This window comes from Cupressus sempervirens, chromosome 8 (genome assembly GCF_028749045.1).
Source record: "Cupressus sempervirens isolate cs-2001-9-10 chromosome 8, ASM2874904v1, whole genome shotgun sequence".
NCBI classification, from domain to species: domain Eukaryota; kingdom Viridiplantae; phylum Streptophyta; class Pinopsida; order Cupressales; family Cupressaceae; genus Cupressus; species Cupressus sempervirens.
In genome coordinates this window covers 710,315,914-710,338,147 of record NC_143125.1, presented here as the reverse complement: position 1 = coordinate 710,338,147, position 22,234 = coordinate 710,315,914, and positions in this window count along the sequence as shown.

Below are 22,234 nucleotides of genomic sequence, written 5' to 3'. Positions count from 1 at the left end.
GAGATTAGATATCACTTCATTAGAGAGTTGGTGGAGAATGGGGATGTCAAGATGAAATTTTGCAAGTTTGAGCAGTTGCTAGTAGACATTTTCACAAAGCCATTAGGTATTGGAACTTTTGTAAACCTAAGAGAGTGTCTTGGTGTAGTTGATTTGGATTAAAAGTGATCCTTGTTTGTTTGGCTCAGGACAAAGGTGGAGTGTTGAAATATTGAATGTGGTAGGTTTTCCCCTAGAGCCAAATGCCTAGTTACCACCCTGATAGCCTACAACAGTCAAAAATAATGAATGCATGTAGGTAATTTTGAAACTTGGAAAAGAGGGGAATTTTTTTTTTGATGGGAGACAAAACGAATGTATCAAACTCATTCAATGAGATTAGAGTGAAGAAATTAGAGTAGAAGAGCTGTAGAGAGGAGAAGAAAAGATAAGGAAAACAATTAGTAGATCCAGTTGTCAAAGTTCAAAAGATAGAAGAAATTTTATTCTCGTGTCTACAGTTGCACATGTTTCCTCTTGTCATTCTATAATTTTTTTGCTTTTAGTATTTATCCTATGAAGTAGTGATTGCTCTAGGCATTGGTTTATGTAGCCATTAGAGCTGCAAGTTTAAAGTCTTAAGGTTTATCAATTTGTAGATTTTAGGGTTTTCTGGTTGAACCCAAATGTTCCTAGTTTTTAGTAATAATTTTAGAATATTTTAAATAGAAATCAAGAAAACAAGTAGGCATACTAAAATCTATTGTTCTTCTTCCACTCTTCATGGCATAATATTTTGCATTTGATAAGTTCATGTTTGAAACCTTCATCCTTCAACTCTCTATGTTTTAATGATAGTCTATTATACTACCCACTCAGTCTAGTCTTTGACCGAGTTCACTCTTTACTCTTGTTACTAAGCTCACTTGACATCCTCTTCTACCAAGCACCACTTGGTAGTGGCTACCAAGCTCACTCGGCATCCCTTTTTGCCAAGCTCACTCAGCATCCACTATGCCAAGTTGCCCTTGTGTTGAGTTCACTCAGCTTCCTCTTGTGCCGAACTAACTCAACACCTACTCCTATTACTCAACATTCATTGGTGCTAAGAAAAATTGTCACTTGGTACCTTCATGTGCTAAGCAAAATTTTTTGGTTTGTGATTTTCTTTTTCACACAATCGCCATGCACAACAAGTAAAAATGAGTAGCCTAGGTAATCCATGAATACAATTTAACGAGCAGAGAGGGATATATATCAAAAAGCTTAATGAGGATGATGTTTTGGAATATCAAAAATATTTCAATAAGATACCCAATATTAAAAACTATTCAAAGTGGGATAATGGTATATCGCATAGTGCGCAAAGTAGAGCTATTGAGAAAAATAACTCGGCAATTTGAAGTAGCGGTGTGATGTGATTAATGTTAACAATATAGTGATGGTCACAATGATTTATTCATTATTTGATTTAATTGTGAATGGATCACACTTATAATAATTTATGTTATTAATGTATACATAAGTTGTCACATTGATGTACCATTTCTTTGGATAGCCCAATGGACATGATTTTAGACTGTCTGTCATAGTTTGGGTTGTTAAAAAGGTAGAGCATGTACTGGTTTGTGCTGCAAAGATCTTTAGTCACTACCATACACTAAAACTGGATCTAATTACACCATAGGTGTTTCCTATATGAAGTTGAGAAGTTGCTTGCTCAATCCAATGATCACCAACCTTGCTAAGAGAATAACAACCATGGAAAGGATCTGACGCATTTACATGTCACAACCTCACAATTTTGATTCTCACCTTTTCCTTCTGAAATTCTTCCCTTGAATACTTATCATACCCCCTCACCATAGAGGGGTTGTGTACCATTGGATTGCTTGTCACTATTTTCATTTGTCCACATCCTAATATGTGTCTACTATCCACACTCTTCTCCACATTCATACAAATTTTGAGAAATTTCATATATAGTACAAAAGCAAAAGACTGCCATCGCTTCCATCCAATTCCAGACATGCTCCAAATAAAATGTGGTACATTTGCAACCTTGTTTTACATGCCATCTCTATTTCTTGAGATCTCCCATAAATGGCTTGGATTTGTCATGTTAGTTGAACTACAATCTGCAAAGCTTATGTGTGAAGCTTTACCTATGACAACATCTAAATTCATTAAAAAAAAGCCATGGAAAAGAAAAAAATATAAGAAGAGTCAATTTCAATGTAGCAAGATTTCTACTCATCCTAGAAGAGAATAGTGCTCCTAGAAATTAAATGAATGTAAAGTCATAAAGGGGATTTTAAGCATATTGCAAAGATGTTTCAAAATGTAATGAATTCTTAGCAAAAGAAATGTAGTAGAGTTTCAAACCCTAAGGAGGCATTATCATTAACATTAATATTAACTAAAAAATGCCAAGGAAATAGAGCTACGAAGACATTATTAAAAAATAGAACTAAGAAACAAAGTGGTTGCAACAGATAACAAAAGTATTTTATTAATCTAGCTACAAAATAATATAGATTAGATAGCCTCGATAAATAGAGGACTTCCATCTATAAATGAGGAGTCTAGAGTGTACATGTGGACCATGTAATGTGACAACACTAACACTTAACTTAACAACCTTGCCATGTTTTTGGAGACATATTCAATCGTACATGACTTGACTGCTTATTTCATGTGGCTTATGGTCATCTCTAGATGAGAACCAACCTATCCTATAGTGCCCTTTAGAGGCTCTTTAGCATAGGAAAAAAATGGATGAAGCCATGGGTTTAATTGCACTAAATATTTTAGATAGTCTCTTATTTCACCTAGATGGTTTGACCACTCTTCAAGCTATTTGGACCAAGTTTCACAACTTTTTTGGCATAGTGAATGAGTTCTGGGCACTTCACCTTGATGAAGAGTTGACTTTTTTGACACCTACAAACCTTCCCACCATTGAGGACTTCTAGATGAAGTCCAAATATCTACATATAGTTTTTCAAGGATGTGGATAAAAAAAAATAGATGATGAGTGTATTTCTTAATACTCTCAAAGTTACAAGGACAGTATCAAATCTTTTCTTCCACTTTCTACTCCACCATGGATTCCTTCAGTACCTGACGTCAAATGTATTCTTTTGAGATATTATATGATAGGTTAACTTGTGAGTAGTCCAAGCTTACTCAGATGGATTCACTTATAGGCTCACAGTCATAGGAATTGCTTACCAAGGATACACAACAGCAAAAGCCAAAGCAAATATTAGATTCCTCTTCTCAGCTCTCTACTAGACCATCATCTTCTTCTAAGAAGAGGGTGAAAAAGAAGACTAAGTTTCCTACCAATTCCTATTATTAGAAGCGACCTCATGATGAGTCACATTATTTTTAGAAGATATTTGATAGCTATGAGAAATAGATTGCAAATTTGCAAGCTCTTCTTTAGAAATGACTATTTCCTCTCCATCCTCTTCTACCTCACAGGGGTCTACCTTTCAGTCTTCTTCCATATCTTTGACATCTACACTAGATTTTGGACAAGTTCATGCATTACAAGCATCCATTACATCCCCCTCCTAGGTCCCTTGGATATTGTATTTAGGTGCTTCTCACCATATGGCATCTTCTCAAGGTACTATTGAGGCTTCTCCTATTCCTCATATTCTCATGGGGAATAACATTTCCCTACCAGTCTGTGGGAAAGGTTTAGTTGGAATTCAAGATGGTATATTCAATGATGTATTGTATGTTCCATCTTTGTCTACAAACCTTCTCTCAATTTCTCATATTACACGCAGTGGATTAGGGAAGATAGTTAAGTGTACTACAGATTTAGTCTTCATTCAGGATAGTGCAACAAGAGGCCTTATTTCTATAGGGATAGTTGATCATACCACCTATCTCTACACCTTCTCACACTTTGGTTCACCATCTCCATTTTTGAAGCACAACTCTTCTCTTTAATGAGAGCATCATGTGGTGTACTCAGGATACTTGAACCTTTATATTGTTCTCGAGATCACTATTTTGACTCCTACACCACATCCAGTTGAGGTCTTTCCTCTTTAGCAAGATTCTTCTTCAGCTCTAACTGACCCTCCAGCTCCATTCATCGAGCCTCTAGGTGCACTTGTTGAGGACTCTATAGAGGGCATTCATCTCCTCTCTCATGATAGTGTCAACACACCTACCTTGGGGATTCCCTTTTAGGATCCTCATGATTTCTCTTTTGAGCATCACTTAGGCCTTTTAGTTTCACCTCTCATTCAGGGGTTTCCTTGTTCTATTCCCTTGTTTCTTTTGCATTGGAGTTTCATTTCTTCAAATCCTTTCTACATGGGCTCCATCATTTTGAGGGTGCTTTGGTGTCTCTTCTCTCTCTCATGGGGGGGCTAGTTGTACTTATGATTTTGAGAGAGTTTCATGAACCATTTCTAATCTATGCTTGGGATTACAGAAGTTGTCCTTGGCAATTCTTGTTGAGGCCTTCCTTCCTTCCTTCATATTTTTGAGGCATGTTTGTACTTATCTCTCTTGTTGGGGGAGGGCTTTTCCCATGAGGTTTTCCCTCTTTCTGCCATTTTAGAAGTTTCATTTCATCACATTTGTACATGGGTACCTAACATGGCTTGGTAGCCGAGACCCATTATGCATTTCATCATAGCTTTTGTGAGCTTAAGTGCATTCTCCTAAGTTGCACTTAAGGTGGGTGTTAGTGTAAATAATTATTATTTACACTTTACTTAAGTTTACTTAGGATAAATGTATTATTTTATTATTTATTAGTTAGACACATAGGATTTTTTTACTCATACAAGTTGTCATGTTGACAACACAAGAATTAGCAACTCTAATTTAGTACATGGTGTCTACAACACTAGAGTTTACATAATTAACTGAGTTATCATGTTGACAACATAGTTATTCACACTCTTAATTAAGCACATGGTGTCTACAAAATAATTTTACTTGACACACTCATGTTAACTTATCCTCTCATCATTGCACTAACTTTTGTGCTCAATGGAGGATAATCCACTTTTGGTGGACATGTGCTTAGTTGTTGAGCTTATCTCTTTGCTCACTCCTAGATATTCTAGAGGCCTTTATATATAGGAACTCCTAGTGTATTTGGACATCAATTACATTAATTATTATAGGAATACATTTTTCTCTCACACCATTGAGATTTTTCAAGCTCTGCCTTTTTCCTTCTCTGGTTTCTCTTCAACACAAGTTATTTTTCATGCAAGTGTTCTTAGCAATCTGTGAAGTTGGTTTTCACAACTTCTACAATGAATCATTTTATGATGCATCGTCTTTCCATACCAATCCATACTCTTCATAACAAGTTTTGGATGAAAGGGAATATGTAGTATAGTTGGTGAATTAGGAACTAATTGTGATGTTAAACATAGTGGGGCCAAGGCAAACTATGGTGGAATGTGGAACTAGATAGACAACTATGATGTATTTTAACATGAAATAATAATTTTATTTATTTTTCTTTAATTTTATAAAAAATTAAACAAATTTCATGTATAAACATCGTCATAGACATAGAAAAGTGAATGTGTTGTAATGGCTTGTTCCATTATGTTTTTATATATGTCAATCATGCCTAGATACCAAAATGTGTTGTAATGGCTCTTTCATTGTGTTTTTATATATACCAATCAATCATAGCTACCAAATTACTTGCTTCTACTAAAAAACAAGGCATTGAACATACACAAAACCTTTATGATGGTTCATGTCTTCCACTGACTTAATCACATCAAAGAAATTGCACCTAGTACCACATGCTAGATTAGCAGAAAAGTGCATTGATTTTTCAAGATGACAAAAATGTCACACTATAATGTTTGTAAGGTATTTGAGGCAAACTCTTAGCACAACTAAAAGACAAATATTGCCAATCAAGTCCTACTAGGCTACACAAGATTTTCTATAATCAATATTGTATATGTTGTTTATTTCTAGAAAATAATAATTAATCTCAACAAGCAATAATTAATCTAGGATTCAACCCATTATCTCTAGAGAAAATAATAATAATAATAATAATAATAACATGAAAAAATGAAGGCACATTAGAAAATAGTTAAGAATGGCATATTTGCATATGGTAGAAAATAGTTGCATTGTTTTTATTAATCCTGGGTTTCTAATATTCTCGTTGAGAGATAGAAAGGGATAGATATATATAGAGGGAGAAAGTAGAGATAATGGGTTAGAGATGTATAGCTAGAAATAGAGTGAACTAGGAAGAGAGAGGGTGGGGGGTGGGGGGGGGGGGGGGCAGGGGGGGGACACTATAGAAAGAGTAAATATATATGTTAGATTATAATTTGTATGTATCCTTTCCAACTTTAATTGTCCACCATCCAAAACTGACTAAGTGAAATTGTACTACAATTATATACATTTCATCTTTGAATGTGAACCAAAATTCTTTGCAAGATGAATGGCACTCTGACTATCTATAAACAAATACTTATCTCTTTTGGGATGTTTCGATTCTTCCATGAAGAACTGAAGCCATATCATTTTCTTGGTTGCCTTTGTAGCAGTAACATACTCTGCCTCTATAGTGGATGGATAATGCATTGACCTTTTGTAAGAGAGGAATCTAACACATTATTGTCCCACAAATAGTAAATACATAATATGTAGTACCTCGCCTAGTATCAATATCCCCTACTAAATTTGAGTCAACATAGGCCTATAAATCAATAGTTGAACCCCAAAATGTAAATGTTTGCTAGATGTTCCTCTCAAATACCTAAGAATCCATTAACTTTATTCCAATGCTCAATTCCAAGATGACTCATATACCTATTAAAAACTCCCACTATAAGTGTAATATCTATTACCTTGCACATCTTAGTCTTCTTTTAGTCTTCTCTTCTAGTTTCTTTGGAAACATATCCTTAGTCAATTTTAAATAACGAAGTAAAGGTGTGTTGACAACTTTAGCATTCTCCATAGAGAAACATTGCAACACCTTCTCAATATAATCAACTTGAGATAATGACATGTAAGAAAACTTACAAAAAAGTATATAACTCTTTCCACATAACCCATAATAGATCTGAAATAAACATGCAATTGAAATCCACATGCAGAAGAAAAGACAACATACCCACAAAAATTATGGCACTGCATATGCCCTAGGAAACCCTCATTGAGGGAAAAACCCAGCCTCCAAAAACATCTATCACCATGTATTATTTAGCAAAAACACCCTTGCAATACAATCATCAAAGATTTCAAATCCATAGTCACAACCAAGCAATCCATGTGAATGAGCATGAATCCACACATCCCATGCCATGCTTCCAACCTTCACAAATTCTCCCTTGGCTAACCTGTCAAGCATTGTCTTGTTCAACTCTTTTCTTTTTACTTTCTTCTTATTTGTACAACTACCCTTGTGGTTACTTATATAGTAGCAAGTCCCACAAAACTACCAAGTGGTATTACATAAATCATGCGTTAAAACCATGTGCTACATAACCCATTGACCCAACATTTAATATTGGAAATTTAATTCTTTTCCCCAATATTAAATAATTACATAAAATATTATCACAATGTTACAATACATCCATCTAGGTGCAACATTACATAATAAAATAAAATAATACAATATAACAATATTATGCAATATGTGCAACACCCATTATCTCAACAATCTCCCACTTGTTGTATACATTGCATAGGGTCAATCTGTAGCCACATAAATGAACAAGGGAACAATCCCTCCTAGCACATCCACTATCATGGATCAAAGTACACTAAGTGCTCCATCCTAGTATCCACAACAAAATCAAAGTATCTAGCATCTCAAACATGAATGATCTCACCTCCTATTATGCCATTGCCACTCGATATACATAGAAGCCATCCAAAGAGAAAGTCACCCAACCTGTCACATTAGAGAATGATAAAATCATGTACCAACTAAAATACCAAGCACACAAAGTTGATCCAAAGGTGATCACATGTATCCATAGTCACCAAAATAACCATATCTGAAATAGAACCCACAACAAATGCCAAACTCATCCAACTATCCATACCTCCAAAGGTATACCAAGTGAATCTCACATCATAAACATATCTAATCTGTAACCTATGATCACAAGCCTCAAGAGTAATACCTACCACATATATACTAAGAAGCTCCCACTACAAAAGATAATATCAAATCTATAACTAATCCACTCATAAAATCTCAAAGAAGTGAATCCATGTAGTCTCAAGGACATACACAACATATAAACCAATAACCTACAAGAACAACTCTCATAAAAAATCTCCAACCGTCTCCCAAGCTCTCCACAACCAACAAAGGAAAGAGATATAGGAATAACCATGTCATCTCTCACATGACATACATGAGCACAAACTAGTGATCACAATCTCTAAACAATATCAAATCCAATGTAATAAAAATTGAACATTGAAGAAGATAACCAAGACCAAAGAGAAACCATGCAAATCATAACTTGTATCATGTCCTTCTACACACATCTCTAGATGTAAATTGTGCAAGTATGATCTCCTCCATAAGACCCCAACCAAGAAGCCTCAACAACACCGAAACCATACCATATAACTAATCATGGACGTAAGCCTCTCACATGAAGATCAAACTCATAAACCATTCCTAATCCAAGGAATATGCCTAATATAAACCATCTCCAAAATTCAACTAGCATACCAACATATGAAAATGGAGATAACCATTGCTAAACCATCTCTCAAATGAACCATCTAGAACTAACTCGTGCACCATAGTTCAAGATCCATATCCATGAAAGATAAGCATAAACATAATACACTTGAGAGAAACAATGGTTTATACCTCTCAAGTAGTAAACCACCGAGTAGACCAAGAGTGGGGAATGAGAATATTCATCAAGATATCCAAATCTCCAACCAAGGCTTGCCTAAGAAAAATCTCCTCTCAAGCCCGTATCAGGTGAATGCCCCTCAAATTTCTTACTAAAATCATCAACTATCCCAACAAACACATCTCAAATCCAAGAGAAATCAACATCACCACCATCTGTAATTATCCATGAGCACTTGTAAATAATCAATCCATGCTAACTCCAAACACAACATATCAATATATCATGAAGTGTCCAACAAATTATCAATGTACTTAATACCAAGAAACTAAACCAAGATCAATGTCAAAGTTCCAAACATGGCCTTAGGTACATAAACCTGACAACATGATCTAACCATCTCAACTAAAGAGATAACATGCTCCATATGAACATACTATAACATGCCAAAACTCTAAATGTATATCAAGAGTATATCATGACATAATAATGAAACCATCCTAACTAAAAAGGATAACATGCCGAATGTAAACAAAAACCAAACTTTTACCAAGAACCCTATGAGTCCTCTAGATGCAACCATCTGCACACACCATGAAGAAAACCATCTCCACATACCATGAAGAAAAATCTCCACACACCATGAAGATAACAAGTGTACCATGCAAATTTTAAAGATTCTTCTATAGCAACAAGATCTAAGACAAACCTCCAACATTGACAAACACTCAATAAATATATCAATTCTAAAAAGACTTCTCACTCAATCATAGTATCAAGTTACTTATGGCACCATAAAATCCATTTCCTACATCAAGATTCTTTAGGTCTATACACACAACCAAAGTGTTAGTACCAAGTGAAACCAATATCTCCAAACCAAGAACTAATCCTACACTATCACCCCATCACTATCACAAGCTCCCACTAAACTATGTATCCAAGCTATACATGACATCATGATGAAAAAAACCATCATCTAACCATGAGAATCAACCAAGGCATCAAACTATCAAATAACTCAAAGTGGACATCATGAGCTCCTCAAAAGAAACCAAATAACCATGATCCTCAACCAAGAAGATATACCACCATAACCAACTTAGGAATCCAAACCAATGAACATCAAGGATGTACCTATATATCCAATCATGTCATGAAAAAATCCATGGCACCATGATCACATCCATGAACTGAGCAACCAACTCTTAAAGTGTCCAACCTGTCAGCATAAAATAGTTAACCACAATCCTCCACCATGGCTATACCTAGTAATAACATCTCATCCCTTTTACATGAAGAAAAAGTTAGCAAATCATGTGACTGAGGGCATAGACAACCCAAATCCAAGCCACCAATTTGAATATGCATCAATAATGAAAGATCATTGGGCAAAGACAACCTATAACCAAGCTATAAATGCAACGTGTAAGTATAAACTGCTTAAAACACTACACAACTTGTAGACCCAACATGTCATCATACATATCCAAACCAAACACTAATAACCATATCATCATGAGACCAATATGAAATATGAACTGAGTATAAAATGACATCAAATCTTAAATCTCAAAACATACAATGTCATAAACTCACAATGCTACCATAGTCAATATATACCATAAGCTATTTAGATTAATATATCACCAAATAAACCATGCTAACCTACACCAAATTTGAGCCAATATATAGATCTCTTTAAGAGCTTTTCATTGACTACTTAAAGTTCAAAATCTAACTTCGTATGGCCAAGTTATTCCCTAATTTGTGCTCAAAATAAATAACATTTAACATTTCGGCTCTTAAAACTTTAAGAAAATTCAAAATCACATAACCAAACCTATGCCAAGTTGTAGTTCTCTGAATTAGCTTTCCAATGCCTATAATAAGTCTTATACTAATGTCTTGACAAAAAGTTATGGTCATTTTAATAAGAAAATATTTTTACCATTTTCACTGCAATTTTTTTTAGTGACAAAAACTCTGACGGGATTAAATTTGACAACCATTAAAGGCTAAAACTAAAAAACTCTTTTATTTCCTCTGAACATAGCCAAACCAGGGCATATTATACATCAAAATTTATGGAAACCTTGACCTGAATTCAACGGTGAGGTTTTTTTTTACCTAAGAGGTCATTTGTACAAGCTCCTCCTAAAACCCTCATTTAAATGAAACATCCAAAAGAAATCATTTTGTGCAACAATTTCACATGCCCAAAATATGCTAACATCCCATCATAATAGAAAATTGAAAAACCCTTAGATCTATAATAAACAACATATATATATTTCCCTTTCTTTTATCCTCACATGCATTCCCATGGATTCAATCTAGGGTTACAATAATAAAACCATAGCTTTGATACCACTTGTAAAGAAATTTGCAACAAAGAATATAACCATTTTCACATAACCCATAATAGATCTTAAATAAGCATGCAATTGAAATTGACATGCAAGAGAATAGACAACATACCCACAAAAATTGTGACACAAGATATCCCCTAAGAAACCGTCATTAAGGGAAAAACCTAGCCTTCAAAAAATCCATCACCATGTATTATTCAACAAAAACACCATTTCAATACAATCATGAAAGCATGAATCCACACATTCTATGCCATGCTTCCAAACTTCACAAATGCTTCCTTGGCTAACATGTCAAGCATTGTCTTGCTCAACTCTTGCCATTTTTCCTTCTTCTTATTTGTACAACTACCCTTGTGGTTTCTTATATAGTATCAAGTCCCACAAAACCACCAAGTGGTATAATATAAATCATGTGCTACCTAACCCATTGAACCCACATTCAATATTGAAAATTTAATTCTTTTTCCCAATATTAAATAATTACATGAAATATTATCACAATGTTACAATACAACTCATCAAGTATATCCAATGGGAATCTTTACATGTTGCATGTCCATCTAGGTGCAACATTACATTATAAAATAAAATAATGCAATATAACAATATTATTCAATGTGTGCAGCACCCATTATATCAACATGTCAATTATCTATTCTTCCTATCTTTACAAATTTTCATACCAAGGATTTGTTTTGTTACCCCCAAATCATTCATAGCAAATGAATATGCTAACTATTATTTTAACCCTTTAACGTGATTCTTATTAGACCCATCTACAAGAATATAATCAACATATAAGCATAAAATAATGTATCTATCATCATCTAACCTCCTAAAATAAACACAATGGTCAAAATGATACCTAGCATATCCATGCTCATGCATAAAACTATCAAATTGAAGATACCATTGTCAAGGTGCTTGCTTCAAGTCATATAAACAAAATTCAATCTACACACTAAATTATTTTTACCTTTCACTTCAAATCCTTGTCACTATACCATATATATTTCTTCATCCAAATAACCATGAAGACAAGTTGTTTTATCATCAAGTTTCTCCAAATGCAAATATTCAATATGCACAATAGTGAAAATAGTATGAATAGAAGTTGTTTTAATAACGATAGAAATTATCTCATCAAAATCAATGTTCTTTTTTCTGTGTAAATCATTTTATCCTTAACCTATCGTTAAATATTTTCTTACCTCCATCCTCTTCTTTTAACCTATAAACCCATTTAGTTTGTAAATATTTTTTACCTATAGACAACTTACATAAATCTAAAGTCTAATTTTTTAAAAGAGGTCCATTTCTATAGTCATTACAGACTTCCATTGAAGCTTTGTATAAACCTGCATAGCTTCATCATAACATTCAGGTTCACCAACATCTATTAATAAAATAGGATACAAAGAAGGAGAAAATATTTCTAGAGGTCTACTTAGTCTTGTTGATAATCTAACATTCACTGAGATGTGTGGTATTTATTGTTATGGTTTTTACAAAACATGAGGGGCTGCTAAAATATTATCATCCAACACTACATAATTATTGTCATTCTTCTCATGTTGCTACAATAGATCTTTGTACAAAACTTTTTCATTGAATATGACATCCCTTCTTCTTATAATTTAATGATTTTAAAAAATCCAAAACCTATAACCAAATTCATCAATGTCATATCTAAAAAATACACACTTCATAGATTAATCTTCCAGCTTGGTTCTATTTTCAGAATCTATGTATGCAAATGCTTCACAACTAAAGGTTTTGAGAAAAAGAATAACTCACCTTCTTACTTGTACATGCTTCCTCTAGAATACCATAGCCCAAAGGAGTAGAGGGACCTCTATTGATATAATATATAGTGCTATCGACAACCTCAACCCACATGTTTAAGGCCAACCCAACATTCAACCTCATGCTCCTTTCATGCTCCATTATTCTCATGTGCATGCATTCAACCACTCCACTTTCTTATGGAGTCCTTGTCCAAATGCCTTTTGTCTAAAAATACCATTAGAGGAAAAATAATCTTCAAATTCTTTGGTATAATACTCACCACCATTATTAGATCTGAAACATTTTAAATTTTTACCAATCTCATTTCATAGAGTCTTTAGCCAGTCTAGGGTTGGGTATCGAGTTACCCTATAAAAAATTCTCTTTGAAATTTTAATAGGAACATCTTCTAGCCATAAACATCCATTGTGTAATCTTCTCAACACTATCTTGATCCATTTTGTTTTGAAAACTGTGAGAAAAAGTAGGGCATGGGTCAAACCCTTCCTTTCAACCATTGGGCACTCTTCTTTCAAGATGCCATTCTCACATAATTTTTTGTATGTGTCCCTGATCTCCATATCACCAATTTCACCTATCTTTTATTTATAACACTTTCTAACATCCTGCACCATAATAACTTTTGGAGGAATCATGGAAAGCACACCTAATGGATCTTGTTTTTAAGAAACATCTGGAATTGCTTTAAAAATTGGTTGCTTTACCTTGTTACTAACTAATTTAGCATCTAAAACCTCTTTCTCTTTTTCATTCTTTGAGGTGGAAACCATTTTATAATCTAGGGTTTTTACAAATTTCAACTAGTTTAGCTTGGCTTATGAAGAATACCTTGGAAATTCAAAGAAGTGGTGTTGGATCATTGATAGGATCTATGTAAATGCTTCAAAAAATCTTCAGAATCTCCTTTTCACTTTGCTTGGTCTCACCTTGAATTCAAAATGATGAATTATAAGAGAAAATTTACCATATACCCTTCAAAACCTTGCATTTAATGCTTAAGCTTGTACGGTTGTAAACTTGGCATCAACATCATTTCAGTTTCACTCGACAGCTACTGATATTAACCTTACTCAACAGATACTATGGACTCAGCACTGACTAATTTTGCTTGGCAACTTAGCACTAACTAACACTTTACTCGACATCAATTGAAAACTTTTCATGCTCGACCATAACATGAAAACTTTGAAATTTAACCTTGGACTATTCACAACATCCTACATCTTTATTTATGCTAATGTAATCTTTCTAGTACTATTCTCTTCTGGAACTAATGTATGATGAAGTACTCTGAATATTAGTTCCACATACCTCTTGTTTGCTTAGTTTGATGAGGTGTGACCACTTGACCCATTGGGTGAAGTGATCCCTTCTTTATTTGATTTACTGCAATCATCTTTCTTTTTCCATGTCTTATTCATTTCATTTCTTATGTGTTCAACTTATGCCTTGTGTTTGCCTTTGTCAAATTCACAACTTGGTGCTTTGACCTAGTTGGACAATACTTACTGATGTGACCAGTCATCAAAAAACTAAAGGATGTGGTTTGACTCAACCATCTTTTGTAGTTACCATTGAAGTGTGTTCTAATACAATTCTCAGGAATGTGTCCATATTCTTGACAATAATAATAACTATATCTTGTATTATAATCTCAATAATAAGAGTTGCCATTGTTCCTTACCTTTGCTTTCTTATTTGATGACCAAGTAGTCTTGGATCTTCATTCAAAAGCTCTATGTACGTACTTTTTATAGTTGTAGCAATAACCTTCAAATCTTTGTGTGTTCATGGTTTTGGTTCTACATTCATCTGCCTGATGACCTTGCTTGTTGCACTTGTGATAATGAACCATGCTCTTTGGCTTAGCATTCTAATATTTATTCTTTCTCTTGCACACATTAGTAGTATGTCCTTTCTTTCCACAATTATGACAAGTAGATTTGGAGTTCTTACCTCTGTTGTTCCTTTCTTCAGCATTTTTAGATGACTCCTTCTTTAGTGCTTGTATATCCCAGTCTAGTTGCATCATTGTTAAATCTAGGGGATTCTAGTAGTTGCTCAAAGTATTTGATAGCTTCATTTGGTTTCTTAAAATTTTCATCGAATTCCTTTTCTTTATTTAGGTCATTCTATAGTTGTTCATTTGGCAGCTTCAATGTAGTAATCTCAATATCCTTGACATTTAGTTCATAGCTGGCATTCATCATTTGACTTATAGTATCCAATTGCATGTTGGAAATCTTGGTTAGCTCAATTGACTTCTCTTCCGGTCTATTGGCTAAGACTCTTTTGTCTTCTTTAATCATGACCTTATTTTCCATGGCTTTCTTCTTTTGTTCAAACACCTCACATACCAATATAGCTTGTGATTCTTGCTCTAACTTGAGATTTCTTATTTCCTTAGCTTGGATCATGTTCCTTTTCATTAGGTCTACAACGATTACATCAAATTCACTTGAGTCTCCATCTTCAAATAGCTTAGTAGTGTTAATGTCTTTATATTGTGTGGCATTCTTCCCACTAGCAATGTCCTTCCTTCTCTTCAATAAACTCTTCAAAACATCTCTAGCTTCATTCAATTGATGTAGTATAAGATGTATTTCAATCTCCTAGTTCTCAATAGTATTTCCCAACTTGTAGACTTCCATTTCAATATCTTTCCTCAAAGCTACAAATCTTCTCTTTCAAAGAACTTGGCTTTGATACCAATTGTTGGAATTACAAATAGAAAGAGTATACTTCTAGGGAGGTGGGGGTGAATCAATATTAAAACATGAACCCATAAAAATTTTCACCATACATCCATCTCATGCATTCAATAGGTAAACTAAAATAGCATACATCTAAATCATGAAAACATATAAGCAATCACACATTTGACACTAGATATGATTACCTAGAAATCCTTCAAGTGATGAGGTAAAACTATGGTGGGGATGACACCCACAAATCTTCACTACTACAATAATAAAGTGTAGCCAATTTAGGTTCCAATGGCTTGACCATTAAACATGATCTGCCCTATAAAAGACCTACCCTATTAAAGGCTTACAAAGACTGTTAAGTCCCACCTTGTTAGAGAATTTCAACACCCTATTAGAAGTGTTCCTAGTTGAAGGACATCTGATCACTCACTCGGAATGTCACCCTATTAAAGGATTTACTACCACATGTTAGAATGTTTCAGCATAAATCTTGTGATTGGCTCTAGTTGCCTTATTAAAGATCAAATCCATACAATGTCCTTCTTGATCCTCTTTGATCTGATATAACAATTGTTGTATCCTTCTATTCTTTGTTCTCCTCCAATTGATTCTACAATTCACCTTTTCTCCATAACTTCTAAGTTTCCATGAATGCTCTATTTGTGCATGTAAACTTCTCCTTCAATCCCTTTCACACTCATATGAAATTTAGGGTTTCATCCTCCTTAAAAAGACTAGAAAACTTAGAGTTAGGTATGAATCTACTACTGAGATTCATCCTCTTTGTTGCTTAATCCTTCCTATTTTTTGATTCTCTATATGCAAATACATAGGGATTCTACAAATAGATTCATCCTTATTTTTAAAGAATTGAAAACTATCCTTAAGTCGACTAGGAAATGGTTTACATAGTTGTTTGTGCAATTACAAAAAAGTATGTCAAAACTGTGTAACTTGACACTTGAAGTTACTAAAGCTTGGTAGATACTATAATTCTATTTTAGACTCGACACATGAACTACTTAGCATCTTTTATGTTACTCAGCACCTGAATCACTTGGCATGGTCTAGTTGCTTGGCACTAGAGTGACTCAGCACATGAGTGGCTTGGCACTCAATGCAACTTAGCATGGTCTTGTCTTTACATATTATACTCAACATGCATTACTAGTTCAACATGAACTAAGTAAATGTCTTAAGTGTGTTGACGCTCAATAGTCAAAACCAATCTAAGATCAACACTTGTCTCCTTTCTTCTTCTTCTCTCTTATGGGGGGGACTTTTTCCTCTTATGGGATTTTGTCCTTCTCATACTTCTGTATTGTATATACATGATGTATGTTGTAATGGGGGGGTCTTAATTACTCCATCCATCCATGCATCTTGTTTTTTCATCTCTCTTTTTGGGGGAGTGTTTTTCCCACAAGGTTTTCCCTCTTTCTATATTTTTAGAGAGATTACATTACATTTTTACATGGGTACCTAACATGGCCTAGTAGCTAGGACCTATCATGCATTTTCATTATAGCTTTTGTGAGCTTAAGTACATTCCCCTAAGTTGCACATAAGCGGGGGTGCTAGTGTAAATAATTAATTATTATTGCACTTTAATAAAGTTTACTTAGGTTAATGCATTATTCTATTATTCATTAGATTAGACACCTAGGATTATGCGTACTCATATGAGTTGTCTTGTTGACAACATAGGAGTTAGCAGCTCATTTTAGCATATGGTGTCTACAACATTGAAGTTTGCATAATCAACTAATTTTTCATGTAAACAACATAGTTGTTTGCATCCTAACAAAGCACATGGTGTCTTCAACATAATTTTACATGACTCACACATGTTAAGCTTATCCTCTCATCATCACACTAACTTTTGTGCTCAATGGAGGATAATCCACTCTTAGTGGACATGTGATTAATTGCGAGACCTACCATTGTCCTCACTAGTAGTCAATCTTGAACCCTTTATATTCAGGCACTCCTAGTGTGTATGTACATCAATTCAATTTCATATTGTTATTCTGATCATACTTTATTGGTCCATATTGTGCTAGTGCTTGAGCTTCTTGATCTCGGTGTGATTTTGTCCTAAGGAAAATTCTTACACCAACATAATCTAACATAATTTCCAAGTTATAACATTATCCTTGACATAATCTAACATGGCAAAGAACATAATCTAATATAATCCAACATAATCCAATGTAATCTAACATATAAGAACATAGTATATATGTATGTCAACCATCAAACATGCATAATCTAGATGAAAATCTAGATCAAATAACAAATAACAAAAACATGTACATAATCTGGATGAAGTCTAGATCAAATAATGTATAATATAAGAAAACTATAGATCATCAGGTGTGGGACTATCATCATGACATCTTCTCATGGTGTGGTCTGACGACTAACTATCAGTATGCTCACTAGGATGTGCCGACCCCTATATATATTCAAGAGAAAGTGAAATCAACATACATAATTTCATATTTAATTAAATCTCTTTTAAATTTACAAATTGCATGCAATTTATATATTACATTTAAAACTCACTTGTCCACTACTGACATCATCGAATGAGTCTCGATGACATACATGATCTAGCATCAAAGACAGAGTAAAAAGTCAAATGTCCCCCTACAATACATACATACATGTGTGCAACAAATCAAATTAAAACATGTATTTAATTACAAAGGCATGATATGTATATGTGGATAAATTATTAGTTGAACAAATGTTTGAAATTGAAATTTTAACATGAATGTAAAAAAGCTATAGATTTACCTATGTCAATGCTAGCATCTGATAATAATCACAATACCTAGCATCTATCATGTCCACCAATATATACAAATTTTTTTGGGCCTTATCTAGCTCCATCATTGCATCTACACTAGTATGACTAGTGGGTGGCACACATCCTAATAATGATGAGCTAATTGGACTAACTAGATGAGATGACATAGAAGTAGAATCATCATGTGTCAATAAGTCCATCCATCCTATGGTTGACAAGTTGAAGTCAACATCATCAAGGCCCACATCTGAACCCTAACTATGCCTTGAGTTGGTTGAAGGGTCTATACTACTATGTATATGTCCCTCTGTAGCAAAAGAGTGGTTAGTAGGTGGATTATGATGTGTACTACCACCATGACCACTACCTAATCAATGAGAGGAATGTGGCTGAGGATGTGTCCCAATACCACCATGGACACAATGTCAAACATTTGATATGGGTATGCCAAGATTCTCTTATATGAATCTATATAAATATAATGGATACTCAACAATACTACTCATAGTATCTTGTGCCAACACTCTAGTGAGACCCTCTAAGCTAGTCAGTGAAGGGATGCCTATTGCACTATAAAAGTCTCCTAAGTATGAAGCACTAGGTGATGATCTGGAATGCTGATATGATATCAAATACTAGCCAACCTCATCTCTCAAAATAGATTTGATAGCTATGACAATGTCTCCAACTCCCTGAATCACCCCCAACAACTGTGTGCTATGCATGGCCTCATTAGCTGATGGACCTAATATAGGGGAAATAAAAGGTGACCTCTCTTCGATAATTGACCTATGTGTCAGTAGTGGATGACCTAACTACCTATTAGCTAGTCTATCATGCTCCTCTCCTAAATGCGATGGAAAATTAGTGTAGTTCACCACCCTACCGAAGCGAACCTTGGCATAAAGTTGTCATGCAAAATAGAGTGGAATTTGGTCATTATTTGGATAAAAACCATGAGTATCAAGGAAGCATGGGTATATAAGTGCATCCATCTATGGATCTATACACTTAAGGGAAGAACACCCCTTCATATACTTTAGTGGAAGAGAATGAGGGAAACATTCTCCCTTTAGTGTCTCTTTGGGCACTAAGCCCTATACCTGCCACAGTGAGAGCCCTAAAGAGACCTTGCATTTCTTACTATCAAGGAAAATCTATATAGTATGTACAGAATATGGAGCAGCACCATGAATCTCATCTCTAATATATTTGAGGCTTTGTAAACTGCTCTAACATGTATTACTATACACACTAGAACATGTGCCACTAGCCAAGGATTCATGAAGTCTATGAATCTCTTTGTTAGTGTAATCATGGAGCATGTTGGGTGGGATAGGCTACTGATCTACAAGAATAGCACACTATTAGGGGGGATAGGCTATTGATCGAGCAAATAGGAGGTTGCTACTGCTCAGGGGGAATAGGAGGCTACTACTACTCGGGGAGGATAGGAGGTTGATGCTCTGGGGGGATATGAGATTGTTGATCTACCATGTGAAGGTCAATGTATGTAGTATGTTAACATGTATATAATGCGTAAACCTAAAATTTAAATTTAAATATGAAACTTTTAATAAACTTGAAATTTATCAAGTACTTGTATGTCATTTAAGAAACTAGAATTTCGTAAACATGAAATTAAATGTATATAATATGTGTATAAACATGAAAAAAACATAATATATGCATAGTACTACATGTGTGAAATTGTACATCCTAAATTAAAATATGACATTTAATAAACTTGAAATTTATTGTACTTGATGACATTTAAGAAACTAGAATTTCATAAACACATGAAATTAAAAATAATGTGTGTTTAAACATGAGATGAACATATGTTATGTACATGTACATAGAATTTTATAAACATGAAACAAACATAACATGTGTACATGTACATACATTGTCTGTGTGCAATAACTTCATAAAATTGTTTCAAAACTACTTGTCTAGCTAGAGTCTAGATCACATGGGTGGACTACATGATGTACATAACTTTAGGTTAAATATAGAATTAGAGATTCACTATATAATTTAATAGGTATATCAAGTCATGATCATGGATAAGGTTACTACATAAATAAGTAGGACTATGGTTAGAGTTAGAGTTAATGTTAAGTTTAGAGTTTATTTTAGGGTTAGGGTTGAAGTTAAAACATTATGTATGGTTATAGTTAGGTTTAGATTGATAAAATTAGTACTACATATTCTTCTTGAATTGCATGTGCCTCATAACACACATTAATTAATTTGATTAGGGTTAGCATTCAAGGTTAATGTTTTATCATGATTATAGTTTATATTATGGTTCTAGGATCAATTTTAGGGTTACTTGTTTTAGTATTAAGATTGAGTTTATGGGACCATTATTAGGGTTTAATCATGGTAAATTTTCATTAAGTTAGGGTTAGGAAAAATTTTAGAGCTAGGGTTAAAGGAGTGTGTGTTCAGAATAGTGTTCTTTGTTGAGTAAGATATTATGGTTAGAGTTAGGGTTAGTGTTATAAAATTATGTAACTCATATAGTTAGATCATTACTATTTAATATTAGTGTGACTTACATTAGCATTATGGGTAGAATTATTATTAGGTTTAGGATTTAGATTAAATGTCTTAAGAGTAATTTAATATAATTATCCCATTACCTGGTTTAGTAATACCTAGGATTAAAAGGTAAATATGTTATGGAACTATAGAGCTACATGGTTAGGCTTAGAGTTAGGATTGTGGTTAGGATTTCTAGAGCTATATCATTAGAACCATGATCAATGTTAGGGAAAGCTAATATAAATTTGAGGTGTCTTTAGGATTAAATGTTTAGCGTTAGTGTACAAATCTTAGAGATTAAATTTTTTAGTTATGATTCATATAAATTAACCCATTTTTTAGGGTTAAGAAGTGAGGATCATGCTGTGAAAAATTATCGTTAGTCTTTACATCATGGTTAGGTTTAGGGATAACTTTTGGGTTAAAATGATATAACTTTAGGTTTAAAGGTTTATGTTTCAATGGTAAAACTTAGATTTTATGGTTATGGTTAGAATCCACCTGTCAATTCTAGGGTAAATATATAATAATTAGAGTTAAGATTAGGATTAAATTTACATAAGGGTTAGCATTGTTTTACATGAAATTTCTACGGTTAGGACTACATGATTATATTTATCTAAATTAGATTATGTTAAATAGTCAAGGTTTAATTAGACTTTTAAGATTAGGGTGAGGACATCACTTGGTAAAGTTCATATTAGGGTTCATATATGTGACCAGAACGTATTCCAGAACTAATGTTAAAGGGTTAATTCATTGAAATTGAATGATTAGAGGTAAGGTGAAGATTTAAACACAAAACGCACATGTGTACACAATTATATATGAACTAAAATTTTAATATATTACAAGTTCACATGTGTACATTAAAAATTTAAATGTATGTGTGTACATATCCACAATATACATATGTATACATACATGTGTGTGTGTGTGTGTATGCATACATACACATATACATGTACATATGTACATGCATGCATGTGTGTGTGTTTATTTGTGTATTGTATATATCCATGTATATTCAATATGTATATATAACATAAATATACATGTATACATGTATGTACATATATACATATATGCATATATATGCATGTAATATCTATACACACATGGTGTGTG